The 13,107-nt window shown below is 50.0% G+C and overlaps 1 long non-coding RNA gene across 3 annotated transcripts in view; it reads left to right on the top strand.

The window, feature by feature from the left end:
• Positions 1-13,107, top strand: part of LOC128831852 (uncharacterized) — a 59,494-nt gene that overhangs the window by 33,130 nt on the left and 13,257 nt on the right. For 2 of the 3 annotated variants that reach the window (XR_008443857.1, XR_008443856.1), the window contains exon 2: positions 1,905-1,987. This is a non-coding gene — a long non-coding RNA (uncharacterized LOC128831852). Of the gene's footprint in view, positions 1-1,904; positions 1,988-11,141; positions 11,323-13,107 lie in introns of all 3 variants that reach the window. The other variant, XR_008443858.1, reaches the window with a different exon arrangement.

Below are 13,107 nucleotides of genomic sequence, written 5' to 3'. Positions count from 1 at the left end.
GCTGTAGCCAGGGTCACATTCAGACTTGATTCAAGAGAGTGAAACTCCCTCGACAGTCAGCAGCACTACCCCTGCCAACACCAGCTCTCAATCTGCTTCAAACCATGACAAAGTGCCTCTTTTTCTCCATATTTGGGGCATCCGGTGCACAGCACAGACTTTGTTCCCTTTTTCTTCCCTCTCTTTTCTCGCCAATATGTTTGCACGTTGCCTGTGCCGTTTAGAGCAGCTAAAATTATCTCACTGAAGCATCTCCGTTGTCTTCCTTTGTTGTTCTTTTCTTTCTAGCTCTTTCCCGCTGGGCAGCTGGAGCCTGTCCCGGTACTTTAAAGAAAAACAATCATGCAACTCAGTTAGGTCTTTAGGAACATAGAAGGAGAGGATGATATGATGAAACCAAAAACACCCAAAGCGTTTTGCGCAGCCTTCAATCACACGATGCGTCCTGCCCACTTGAGCCTAGTGGACAACCTTTACTAAGTGCTTCAGAAGAAGGTCTCCTTGCTACCCCATCAGCCCCCCAAAATCCCTACTAATCTGCAGCGGAAGGAAAAATTCTCCCCTGCATCTAATCTGGCAGCTGCTGCATCCCTGTGCATGACAGCATGAATCACCATTGTAAAGTAACAGAATCCATTTATACATCGAGCTACTGTTAGTGTCCAAGCAATTATCCTCGTTATTCTTTAATCCTGATCCCTATTGTGACGCTGGCAGACCAGGTGCCAGCTCATGCCAAGGCCCCCTAGGCCTCACGGAACAGTGACAAATGCACAGCTGGAAACCAGCCCGGTTCCCCTGTGTGTTAGCATTGTTCAACTAGGTGTTACATTGATCAGAATAGGTACAGTGTTTAGAGCTGATGAAATGCTTGGAGGATGTTGCCTGCCTTGATCTCACTTACAGCTTCTATAGCCCACAGTATAAAGTTATGTAGAGCATTTGCGTTTTAAAGCTCTGTTGAAATTGTGTAATTCACCAGACAGGAAAGATGCATTCATCAATGTAAGTGCTGGTCTTGAAGGCCCATTGAAAGCAAATGAGTCATTGTGAAACATCAAAGGACAACGATTTCACTGATTTCCTACCCCGCCCCACCACACCCAGGGCCGGCTCCAGTATTTCTGCCGCCCCAAGCAAAAAAAAAAGCCGCGATCGGCGGCGGCAGGTCAGTGGCAGGTCCTTTGCTCCTAGAGGGAGTGAGGGACCTGCCGCCCCCAATTGCCACAGGTGCCGCCCCTCTCCCTTGGCCGCCCCTCTCCCTTGTTAAGCTGGTGCCTGGAGCCGGCCCTGACCACACCCAGGAAGAGGAGACAGGTGCAAACACTTGTCTCATCAGTTTGATCTCTGGGGGAAAGGAAGAAAATCCCTGACCAGAAGGAGCTGTGTTACTACGCTGCTTGGAATTTGGGGATGGCAACGTTTCTAAGCATAAGCAAGGGATCCCCAAGGTTCTTAGCTCGAGTTAGTGCTAAAGGACGTATTGGGTATGTCAATTAATAACCTGTGCTGGCCCATGCCAGCTGACTCAGGCATGCGGGGCTCCGGCTGTGGGGCTCTTTCATTGCAGGGTGGACTTCCAAGCCCGGGATCTGGGACCCTGCGAGGTGGAAGGGTCCCAGAGCTCGGGTTGCAGCCTGAACCCAGAAGTCTACCCAGCAATGAAACAGCCTTGTGAACCCAAGTCAGCTGGCACGGGCCAACCGCGGGTGTCTGATTGCAGTGCAGACACACCCACAGAACTTGCATATTACAACAGCTTCCATCACCTTCTGGAACCTAAGACCGTCACTCATTCACACGACGCAGGAGAGCCGTGCTGCCCACTTGATCCTAGTGGACAAAGCTGCGTGTGTGTGTTTACCTGTTTAAACTCGTAAATAACTCTCATTTCTTTTTCTTAGTTAATACATCTTCAATTAGTTTATTGTAAGATTGGCTACAAGCGTTGTCCTTGGTGAGAGATCCGAGATACAATTGACCTGGGGTAAGTGACTGGTCCTTTGGGACGGGGCATAACCTGAATATTGTTGTGAATTTTGGTGTAAGGGACCATCTATCACAAAGGCAGGCTGGCCTGGGTGACAAGCTAGCCTGGGTGATCGGCATTCCCAAGGGGACTGTCTGTGACTCCATATTAAGGCTGATATAGCGCCTGAGGAGTTCACACTTGGTGCTTGGTTGGTGAAATCGAAGTGCAGAACTCACAACCCGTTTGGGGTTTGTGCCCTGGGTTATAACAGTCTGTCCTGAGGCCGGGATTCACATTTGTGAGCCACTCCAGACAGTTTGACACCTGTCACTGTGGATTCTGTCAATACTATTTTATTCCTCTTCTTTAGTTCTTCATTTTCCACTGTATGATTTTCTGGCATCTCCTTGAATGTCTGCAGCTTTGTATAGACCTGGTGTTTTGGGGTATTGCAAAACTAGGCAGAGTTTGGGAATGTTTTACTTCCCTTCCCTGCTCTGCCTCTTCCCTGGCAAGGGACATGTGCGTTGCTTATACCAAATGACATGCTGCCTGGCTTTTTTTTCCATTAGATTGTTTTTCTTTCACACAAATACTCACCTCTCTGCTGCTTTTATTCACACTCTCTCCTCAGACATTTTGTTCTCTTCCTACCCTTTGCGCGGTTGGTTGCCCTCATTCTTCAGAAACGTGTGCTTAAGGGAAAGCTCCTAAATCCATATTTAGGAATTTCGGTGGGAGCCACTCTTTTGAAAATGAGGCCATGCGTAGGCTTCAGAGCCTAAAACTAGAATCATATTTTTGACCAGCTGAAGCTGGGTAAAGAGACAAAATACCAATATTATACTTATCATGGGAACCGTATGGTGCATTGTGGGTTTAGTAAGGCAGCAAGACATTCTGGGATGTTACTGGATTTGGGAAAGGACTGTTGGACTAGTCTACTAAGTTTCACTAGAGGTTCGTAGAATACAGTACCTTTCTTAAAGAAAGTGCATCCGGGGCTGTTCATAAATATATTTGGAAAGGAAGATGATGTCTGTCTGTATCTGTACGAGTTTTTTCATGAAGTTGATGGATTTCCACTCCATATGGCTAAATGCAGTGCCTTGCATAATGAAAGGTTTCAGAGTAGCAGCCGTGTTAGTCTGTATCCGCAAAAAGAACAGGAGTACTTGTGGCACTCTATATGCATCCGAAGAAGTGGGCTGTAGTCCACGAAAGCTTATGCTCTAATAAATTTGTTAGTCTCTAAGGTGCCACAAGTACTCCTGTTCTTTTTGCGGATACAGACTAACACGGCTGCTACTCTGAAACCATAAATATATTCTTTCTTTAACATTTTTAACTGCCATGAAAGATCTGGTCTGCCAATGAAGTTCTCTATCTACCAAAACCTAAGATTTTCGCTATGTGTCTGTTGCGTGTTTTGGAGGCAAATAATAGCTTGTATAATTTCTTGAGCAGTCTACTTTTGTTAATCCGTTCACGTCGGTGTCTGAAGGATGGGGTGACAAGGAACTCTCCTGCTGGGCAACCTTTATAAAAGCTTCAGTCTCTTTCCTGAAGCAGGAGTTCAGTGTCCTTAAGCAGATCAACTTGAGAAAAGAAAAGAAAAGAAAAGAAAAGAAAAGAAAAGAAAAGAAAAGAAAAGAAAAGAAAAGAAAAGAAAAGAAAAGAGCCACAGCAGAATGGAGAGAATCACTAAAACACTTTCCCAAGTAAATGAGAGGCCCACTCAGTGGAATGAGACAGAAAAATTCCAGAGACCTAGAAAAAGAGCTTGTGTATCTGTTTTCTTTGACATTTGGGAACAAAGTTGGTGCGTAGGAAAGGTGTCAGAACTATATTGCTGTCCTGTGTTTCTTTACAGTACTATCACGAGGGGGAGTTTGGTGTCCATGGCCTATGGAGTCCCCAGCCTCTCTGCTCAGGCTGTCAGCAATCGCACCAAATGTTAAGAGCTGGATTCAGGCCACCACTAGCAGCGCATAACAGCAATAACTTTATCAAAGCTACTAGGGCAGTGGTTTCCAACCTTTTTAAGCACAAGATTACTTTTTGAATTTAAGTGCAACCCAGGAGCTACCCTTCCCTGTCCGTGAGGCCCCGCCCCACTCACTCCATCCCCCCTCCCTCTGACATTGGCTCTCCCGCACCCTCACTCACTTTCACCAGGCTGGGGCAGGGGGTTGGGGTGCTGGAGGAAATGTGGTCTATGGGCTGGGGCCGAGGGGTTTGGAGTGTGGGAGTGGGCTCCAGGCTGAGCCTGGGGCAGTGGGTTGGGGTGCACGAGAGGGTGAGGGGTTCATGCTCTGGGAGGGAGTTTGGGTGCACAAGGGGGCTCTGGGCTGGGACTAGGGTGACCAGATGTCCCGATTTTATAGGGACAGTCCCGATTTTTAGGTCTTTTTCTTATATAGGCTCCTATTACCCCCCACACCCGTCCCGATTTTTCACATTTGCTATCTGGTCACCCTAGCTGGGACAGGGAGTTGGAGTGCAGGAGAGGGTTCAGGGTGTGGTCTCTGGAAGGGGGCCCAGGGCTGGGGCAAGGGGTTGGGGTGCAGGAGGGGATTTGGGGTGCTGGCTCCAAGAGGATGCTCAGGGGTGGGGCAGGGTGTTGGAAGGGGCTAAGGGTGCGGGCGTCCGCCAGGCGGTGCTTACCTCAGTCGGCAGCGCAGCGGTGCTAAGGCAGGCTCCCTGCTTGCCCCAGTCCACGCCGCTCCCAGAAGTGGCCAGCATGTCCCTGTGGCCCCTGGAGTGGGGCATGTGGCTCCGAGCACTGTCCCTCCCTGCAGGCACCGCCCCTGCAGCTCCCATTGGCTGCAGTTACCCATTCCCAGCCAATGGGAGCTGCGAGGGCGGTACCTGCAGGCAGGAGCAGCGCACAGAGACCCCCTGTTCCCCTCTCCCACAGGGCTCACAGGGACGTGCTGCTGGCCACTTCCGTGAGCGACGCAGGGCCAAGGCAGGCAGGGAGCCTGCCTTAGCCCCACTGCGCCACCAGCATTTTAGGGGCCGGATACTGTGATCGACTGGCAAAGGCTCCACAATCGACCAGTCAATCACGATCTACCGGTTGGTGACCACTGTACTAGGGTGAGCAGATGTCCCAATTTTATAGGGACAGTCCTGATATTTGGGGCTTTATCTTATATAGGCACCTATTCCCCCCCACCCCCTTCCCAATTTTTCACCCTTGCTGTCTGGTCACCCTAAAAGCTACTAACTTCTGAACAATGCTGCTATTCCTGAAGGTAGATGGCACTCTTTATATTAACTGTCTGCACACGTACAGTTCTATCAGCTCTCCTGTAACACCAAGCCAAGGCACACACCCGATGGCAATGACTTACTACAGCCACTACGATGCCGGATTAGAGCCAATGATTAGCTCTCAGCAAAATTTGTCAGCAGAAACCCTTTTTTCCCCCGGTGAGAAACACAGATTTGGCAACACCAACATGTTTTATGAATTCATGTTGCTATTGCCCATTTGCTCATTTGGGGGAACAAAAATCCAAAAAACACTTACATTTTTTCATCTCAAACAACTTTTAGTTTCAAAATGTCCTTCAGTTTTTAAAAATTCAAAAAATGAAAGCACATTTTGATATTGTCAAAACAAAATATTTCATTCGACCCAAAAATGAATCCCCTCCCCCCCCCCCCCCCGCCACTTTGAATTGGCCAAAATATTTTTTAAAAAAGGCCGACCTGAAATGATTTTTTGCTTTGACTTTTCAAAATTGCCAGTGAACAGAAAACTCTGTTACTCACTGAGCTCTCCAATGATCTAGTCAAAGACAACGTAACCCTTTGCCAAAACCTGAGCTATCCGTCACCTCTTTTTATACCGAATGAGGAATGAAAGAGCTGTGTTTTGTCTGATTGTCAGTTTGGAATAAAATATTTCAAGAGACCTCAAAGACTAATAACGTAAATCAGTCTGGGGATAATTCATCTGTCGACATAGGCTGGGTTTCTCTGTCTCCTCTTTGATGGGATAAAGTCCAGGTTCCAAGTTCGCTAGAAAGGAACCTGATTTAGTCCATTTAATTGGCATTGATGTTGTATTCCCATCGTCTTCATAATCTCATTACAAAGCCCTTTCAGCTGGCAGCTGGCGTGTTTTAATATTTTAAAGATCAAACTGCAGAGGGATCCAGGCTTTGAAATCTCTGATTTAGATACAGCATGTCATTTCTCCTTGCGTGTGTTTCTCTGCCAACTGGCTTAACGTTTCTTTTCTCAACCACTCACGGCGTCTGATACCATTTATGGATGGTAGCACGCCATCCCTTTAAGCGGGAGACTTGTATCCGATTTATCCATATCCTTGTGCAGGCATTTGCACCAAGGCAACATGGGTGCAAAATGGCATCACCATTCCCATCTGGTAGTGTTTGAGCCCTACCTCGGACCGGTATAAATAGGACCCTATGAAATTCACAGCCGTGAAAAACGTGTCACAAACCATGAAATCTGGTCTCCCCTGTAAAATCTGGTCTTTTGTGTACTTTTATCCTATAGCAGCATTTCTCAAACTGGGGGTCCCAACCCAAAAAGGGATCATAAGGGTATTGTATTGTCACCCTTACTTTTGCACTGCCTTTGGAGCCGGGCAACCGGAGAGTGGCGGCTGCTGGCTGGGCGCCCAGCTCCGAAGGCAGCTGTAAGGGGGCACGGTATTGGGGATTTGTCACTTTTGGGGGAGAGTCATCATGGGCTTGACATGTTTATATTTTGCCAATTTTAAATACATATTCATGCTTGGTTACCGCACTGTGAAATTTAAGATTTAAATATGTGAAACTGTGAAATTCAACATTTTTAAAATGCGATGACTGTGACATTTATGAAAACGGGCCGTGAATTTGGTAGGGCCATGGGTGGCACAAGTGCAGGGCAATGCTGAACCTCCTATGCCTGTGATCGGAGCCAGTTACCCTGTGCTACCCCCAGCAGAGGGTCAGGGGCTATGTCCAAAGATCCCCGGTATGGTGCTGTCTGGGGGTGTCTTTGCCAGCCAGCGCCCTCTGATGGCTGTGCATGGTGTTGTGGCAACTCTGCCCTTTCCTGCACCCCTCCAAGAGTCATTTGGCCCTGTGCCGGCTGGCATCTTCTTATGACTCCAGCCCTCCGCCCAAGCTGTTCATAATCTCTCCTCTTCTGGGGCAATAGAGTCTGATAGACCAGCAGTCTAGTCAGGGCCGGCTCTAGGATTTTTGCCACCCCAAGCAGAAACAATTTTGGCTGCCCCCCCCCGTTTTTTTTACCCCACCCCCGGCCCCGCCTCAGCTCCGCCCCTTCCCCAAATACCCAGCCCTGCCTCCTCCCCCCAGGCTTTCAAGCCTAGGAGGGAGGGGGAGAAGCAGCGCGCCGTGGCCACTCAGAGTCTCCCCCTCCCTCCCAGGTTTGAGAGCCTGGGAGGGAGGGGGAGCAGCGGCGCGCGAATCAGCTGTTTCGCGCGCCGTGGTGCGCGAGCGGCAGCAGCGGAGGTGAGCTAGGGCGGCCGGGGCACATTTTTAGTGACGGCATTCTGGCGCCGGCCATGCCGCCCCTAAAAATGTGCCGCCCCAAGCACCAGCTTGTTTTGCTGGTGCCTAGAGCCGGCCCTGAGTCTAGTGACCCTAGCGAAGGGTCAATAACCTCAGGCCCCGTAGAGTCCTGACTCCTTTGCTCCAATGGGTTTTACTATCCTTTGCTGGGAATGGTAGGAGAACTCAGGCCCACCCACGCTGTGTTCCAGTCCCTCCGTCTCTCTGGCAGCAGCTTTTCTCTTCTGATCTGCAGCCCTCTTATCCCCAGATGTCATTTTCCCAGGGATTAGCCACAGATGAGGAAACAGCTAGCCTCCTGTTAAACCCTTAATAGCCTGCCTGTTAACCCCTTAGGGTATGTCTACACTGCGGCTAGGAGCGTGCCTCCCAGCCCAGGCAGACATACACATACTAACTCCACTCCAGCTAGCATGCTGAAAATAGCAGTGTGAGAGTTGCAGCTTGGGCTACCACACAAGCTTGGACCCAGGAGTCTGGGGGGCTTGATCTCAGGCGGCTAGCCAGCACTGCTGCCCATGCCACAACGTTCACATCACTACTTTTAGCCTGTTAGCTCAAGTCATGCTAGTGCTTCTCTGTCTACCTGGGCTGGAAGGCTTGCTCCCAGCTGCTGTGTGGACGTACCCTTAGTGGCCATGGTAGGATGGGGTGGACGCCCCATCACAGGTGCATTTACAGAAGAACATCCCCTGTCTTGTATGTTTCTCTCATTTGGAGCCCCATTTGAATGTACTGCTGGGTGACATCGTACAACTGAAATATTTTTCAGCAAAAAAGGCAGATTCTATGACACCGAAACATTTCACAAATTCATGTCGATTTCACCAAATAGTTTCGTTTAGAAAAAGAATGGAAGAAAAACTCTGAACAATTGAAATGTTTTGTTTTCACATTTTAAAACCAGAATGTTTCCATTTGTCAATTCGTTCATAACTTTTCATTTTGAAATGTTCTTTAATTTTTTTTTAATGTAAAACATCAGCAAAGCTCAACGTCAAAACAAAGTGCCTTGGTTTGGGGCAAATCAAATTTAATTTGACCTGAAATTATTTTTTTACTTGGCAATCAGCTGAAAATTACAAATACATTCATTTTTGGTTTGACCCAAAACATTTTTATTTTCTTTTATAGAATTGCAAGTAAACTGTAAAAAAGTACTTGCACGGCTCTATTTGTATGTCACTCAATACACTTGTCTTTTCAAATTTACTATGTGAGAGGATTTAAAGCGCTATATCCTTCAACATCTTTTCTGTGAAATTAAATGCCAAACAGAAGAGGAACACACTGCATTTTCCTACAGTCCATTTAATATTCATTCGCTCGTTTAACCTAGAGGCTTGTCCATCCCTTATTTCATACCCACTTGTTTTGAGTTGACAGTGGCATGCACGGTCTCTAGATCTCTTCTCCAGATCCAACAGAAAGAAAGAAAGAAAGAAAGAAAGAAAGAAAGAAAGAAAGAAAGAAAGAAAGATGAAGCAATGGGTAGGGCTGGTTGAAATGCTATATACTCCCTGCCTTCTCTGGCACAGAAGTCCTGTTCTTGCACATCACACGGAGGAATGCAGCAGGCTTAGCGACTGGGGAGTCCTAGGAATTAATACTAGCAAAACACACACCACATGGGAGGACTGTGGGGTGGGGCAGCTGCTTAGGGGGATCCAGAGAGTGATGGGGTAACATTAAGCAAGGAAAACTGTAAGAGGATCTCAGGGCAACTATTCTATCAAGCAGGCTGTGGACTAGTCTCCCAAGGGAAGGATGTATCCTGTCGCTTTAAGAGCCTGATAAAAAGCCCACTGGGGTCAATGTAAAGACTCCCATTGAGTTCAACGGGCTTCGGGTCAGGCTGTAAGCCATGTACAGCTGAATCTGGGGAAAAGTGTAGAGATTGTAGCGAGGGGGCAGCCCGCCCTGCCAAGAAGGGTGGCCAAGATTGGCTCTGATAGGTCTTGTCGCTTCTCTAATTTGGATGTTCCCTGTTGCCCAGGCGCGGGTGAAAGCAGCGCCGAGTTCTCTGGCTCGTTCTCTGCCTCAGACCGAGCTGCCGGGGAATCTAGTGCTCGTCGATGTGTGAGATTCATAACACAGGCATGAGTCAGGCACAGCGTGGGCGGCCTCTCCCCCACACAGCTCTTCTCAAAGCACTTCAGTCCTCAGCCACAGCGCTGCCCTGGTATTCCACGGCCCAGCTCCCCTGCAACTGTGCCCGTGCTCTCCAGCCCTGGCTGTGTACTCACTGCCCTTCTGCTCCTGGCCGCCCCGCCAGCTCTGCCAGCCCACCTTCGTCCTGGACTGCAGCCCCTCCCCTAGCTCTGACAGCCCACCTGTGTCCTGCCCTGCAGCCCCCTGCTATCCCAGCCCTGGGCCCTCCCACCCCAGCTCTGCCAGCCCACCTCCGTCCTGCCCTGCAGCCCCCTGCTATCCCAGCCCTGGGCCCTCCCACCCCAGCTGTGTCAGCCCACCTTCGTCCTGGCCTGCAGCCCCTCCCCTAGCTCTGCCAGCCCACCTCCGTCCTGGCCTGCAGCCCCTCCCCCAGCTCTGACAGCCCACCTCCTTCCTGGCCTGCAGCCCCTCCCCCAGCTCTGCCAGCCCACCTCCGTCCTGGCCTGCAGCCCCTCCCCCAGCTCTGCCAGCCCACCTCTGTCCTGGCCTGCAGCCCCTCCCCTAGCTCTGACAGCCCACCTGTGTCCTGCCCTGCAGCCCCCTGCTATCCCAGCCCTGGGCCCTCCCACCCCAGCTCTGCCAGCCCACCTCCGTCCTGCCCTGCAGCCCCTCCCCCAGCTCTGCCAGCCCACCTCCATCCTGGCCTGCAGCTCCTCCCCCAGCTCTGCCAGCCCACCTCCATCCTGGACTGCAGCCCCTCCCCTAGCTCTGACAGCCCACCTGTGTCCTGCCCTGCAGCCCCCTGCTATCCCAGCCCTGGGCCCTCCCACCCCAGCTCTGCCAGCCCACCTCCGTCCTGCCCTGCAGCCCCCTGCTATCCCAGCCCTGGGCCCTCCCACCCCAGCTCTGCCAGCCCACCTCCGTCCTGGCCTGCAGCCCCTCCCCCAGCTCTGCCAGCCCACCTCCGTCCCGGACTGCAGCCCCCTGCTATCCCAGCCCTGGGCCCTCCCACCCCAGCTGTGTCAGCCCACCTTCATCCTGGCCTGCAGCCCCTCCCCCAGCTCTGCCAGCCCACCTCCGTCCTGGCCTGCAGCCCCTCCCCCAGCTCTGCCAGCCCACCTCCGTCCTGCCCTGCAGCCCCCTGCTATCCCAGCCCTGGGCCCTCCCACCCCAGCTGTGTCAGCCCACCTTCGTCTCAGCCCTGGGCTCTCCCACCCCAGCTCTGCCAGCCAACCTCCGTCCTGGCCTGCAGCCCCCTGCTATCCCAGCTCTGCTCCCCACCAGCTCTGCCAATGCATCTCAGTCCTGACCTGCATCCCTGGACTTTCTCTCCCCCTCCCTCCAGCTATTCCAGCCCTGGGCTTCCCTTCCTCCAGCTCTGCCAATCCCCCTCCGTCATGAGGACACCTCTCTGCTACTCCAGTCCAGGGGTCCCCCCACAGCTCTGCGAACGCCCCTCAATCCTGATCTGCAGCCCCCTTGCTATTCCACAGGGCTTTGAGGTCTACTGATGAAAAGGTCCTTATAAGAGCTAGAGATTCGATAACAAGAGACAGTTCTTCCCTCCTCCCCGCTCTTCTCTGAACCCTCTCCAATCAACATCCTTCTTGAATTGTGGGCACCAGAACTGGACACAGGATTCCAGCAGCGCTCGCACCAGCGCCAAATACAGAGGTAAAATAACCTCTCTGCTCCTACTGGCGATTCCCCTATTTATGCATCCCAGGATCACATTAGCTCACACTGGGAGTTCCTGTTCACCTGATTATCCATCACAACCTCCAAATCTTTCTCAGATGCCCTGGGAAGCAGGGACGAGACCCCTCTCCTGTACGTAGGGCCGACATCCTTTGTCCCCAGAGGTATTTTACATTTAGCTGTATTAAAACCCATATTGCTTGCTTGCACCCATTGTACCGAGTGATCCAGATTGCTCTGAATCACAGACTCACAGACTTTAAGGCCAGAAGGGCCATTATGATCATCTAGTCTGACCTCCTGTGTGGCACAGGCCAGAGAACCTCACCCACCCACTCCTGCAACAGGCTCTTAACGTCTGGCTGAGTTACCGCCAGCTCTTGATTTAAAGATTTCAAGTGCCAGAGACTCCACCATTCAAACCAGCAAATGACCCGTGCCCCATGCTGCAGAGGACGGTGAACCTCCCACCACGGTCTCTACCAATCTGACCTGGGGAAAAATTGCTTCCCATCCCCAAATATGGGGATCAGTTAGTTCAAATAGGATTTAATTCAAAGAAGTCCTATGGCCTGGGCGATGCAGGAGGTCAGACTAGATGAGAGGAGCGGTCCCTTTTGGCCTTGAAATCTGTGAATCAATGAAAATCTGGCCCCACTTGCAATCAGAAGAGTTGCAATCCATCCCTAGGTGACATGCCCAAGGTCATCCAGCAAGTCTGTGGCAGAGACAAAACCCTAGCCTGCATTTCCTAACAACAATTGGCCTCGTTCATTACCAATGGAGTTAAGCCATGTAAATAGGCAAACTATATTTAGAAATGCACTGGGGCACTTGTCCTATTGCTAATGAGATTCGGTGCCTTTCATCTAGGTTCCTACGGTAAATTCAGCCCAGGACAACAGTTGCTGACCACTGTCTCGCTATTAGAGCTGTGCGAATATCTGATTTTTTGGTTCAGTGGCATACCGGAAACAGTTAAAAAAAAATAATTTGGGGGTGAATGAAACAATTCTTGAGTTGTTTTACCTTTTTTAAAATTAAAATGGAACTGAAATTTAAAATGAAAAGTCATTTGGAATAAAAAAAAATGGAGACATTTCCCTTTTCCCGGAATTTATTTTGTTTGCTTATTTTCCACTGAAACAATTCGGCGATTTTGACACAAATTTGCAAAGTGTCTGGCTCACTCACAGGAGGCAGGCCCCCCAAACTCACAGGAGGCAGGCCCCCCAAAACTCATGAGACTGGCTTAAAAATGATGAGATTTTAAAATGATAAATATAGGGCTTTTTATTTGCTTTTGGTTTCTGAATGTTTGGGTTGCATTCGGATCCCATTTTCAAGCTTTCCTCTGCACGTACAAGGGTAAGAAACGTACTTTCCTTCACACACACCCCCATGAAAGATGAGATTCATGTTAAATCTCTCAATTCCAGCAGCTGGGACTTTAAGAGAAACACCAGCTATTGTGAAACTCCCAGTAAAATCCCAAGAGATGCAACGGGGGTTGAGGGGAGGGAGATTTAAAAAAAACCCTAAGGCAGATATGAATGGAATAAATTGTCCACAATTAATATTTTGGCCAGCTCTGATCATTACTAAATGACAGCCAGGCCGTATGTAATATTGGAGTTCTGGAGAACTTTCTGATGCCTGGCCCCAAAAAATCATGGGCTGGGTTTAAAAATGATGAGATTTTTAAAAGATAATAATTGTGGGGCTCTTTTCATTTCACCCTGACACAGGGAACTCCTTGAG

Source organism: Malaclemys terrapin, chromosome 2, assembly GCF_027887155.1.
Source record: "Malaclemys terrapin pileata isolate rMalTer1 chromosome 2, rMalTer1.hap1, whole genome shotgun sequence".
Taxonomy (NCBI): Eukaryota; Metazoa; Chordata; order Testudines; family Emydidae; genus Malaclemys; species Malaclemys terrapin.
The sequence above is the reverse complement of the archived record's forward strand: the minus strand, read 5'-3'. Positions and strand labels throughout refer to the sequence as shown.